Source organism: Fulmarus glacialis, unplaced genomic scaffold (assembly GCF_000690835.1).
Source record: "Fulmarus glacialis isolate BGI_N327 unplaced genomic scaffold, ASM69083v1 scaffold19646, whole genome shotgun sequence".
Classification (NCBI taxonomy): domain Eukaryota; kingdom Metazoa; phylum Chordata; class Aves; order Procellariiformes; family Procellariidae; genus Fulmarus; species Fulmarus glacialis.
Window position 1 is genome coordinate 11,246 of NW_009216451.1, and position 1,108 is coordinate 12,353.

Below are 1,108 nucleotides of genomic sequence, written 5' to 3' on the forward strand. Positions count from 1 at the left end.
AAGCACACTCGCTGTCATTGCATCTTTTGGGGCAGGGTTGTGTCCGTGTTGGCTTCTGTTTGCAATTCTCCAGCTGACTCCCCAGCCTCGCCTCGGGGAGTTGCTGTTTCTTACATGACAAAAAAGAAAAAGGAAAAAAAATCCCCCGCCCTCTTTTTGTTTTAATTTATTGGTTCAAGCTCTGGTGAGGTGTGTAAGAGTGTAAATATGTACGTGTGTCTGTATGTCTGCAAACATCCTAAGGGACTATTTGAATAAAGACTCTGGTTGTCATTCAACTTGCATCCAGCTCATCCTTTCCAAAGATGTACGGTGAAATCCTCTGGCTGCCTTTGCCCTTTGCTCGAGCGTTTGTAAACACTGCCCTAGCCCAAGGCATGGGGAAAATGGGGGCATCTCCTCTTCTACCTCTAGAAAGTGTGGTGTGACAGCCTTGTTCTGTCTGCAGCAGCGATGGGGACAGCACATGTGCCATGTGTGGCTGCAGTGGCCGGACCTGCTTTGTCCTGAAGCTGTAGCAGGGAGAGGTCTCTCTTCTCCCCCTTAACCTGTACACAGCCCTGCTGCATAGGAAAAAGAGGAGAAGGATGGGGACTAATGCTGTGCTGAGCCAAATTCCCAGTGCTGGTAGGTGTAAGGGATCTGAGGAGGCTGAGGGCTGGGCTGGGGGCTCAGGTGGGATACTGGGGACAAGTTTGAATCTCTGCCTGGACCAAGACCTTCCCCAGACCAGTCTCAGGAGCTAGGGCTGCATTGCTGTCCCTGTAATTAAATTGTTGGTGCCTCATGCCTGCAATGAGCTTTGCAGAGAGCATCGCTTAGTGAGGTCCTCCTGTGAGCAGAGCTGGGTTGCTCTTCCCGCAGCCACCTTGGCAACCTGTTGTCCCCAGCCTCTCACTCAGTCTCTTGCTATCAGTAACTTCCCTGGAAGCTTCGTTACAGCAATTGCCACCAAACTGGCTCCTCTGAGTCACCTTCTGGGAAGTTGGCACCCATCCTGACCCCTCTGCTTTTCCCTCTCTCTGCAGGTTGATCCCTGGCACCCGATGGCGCTTGCCTCTGCCCCGCGGTCCGGCAGCATCCCACCCGGAGTGGCTGCCACTTCCCA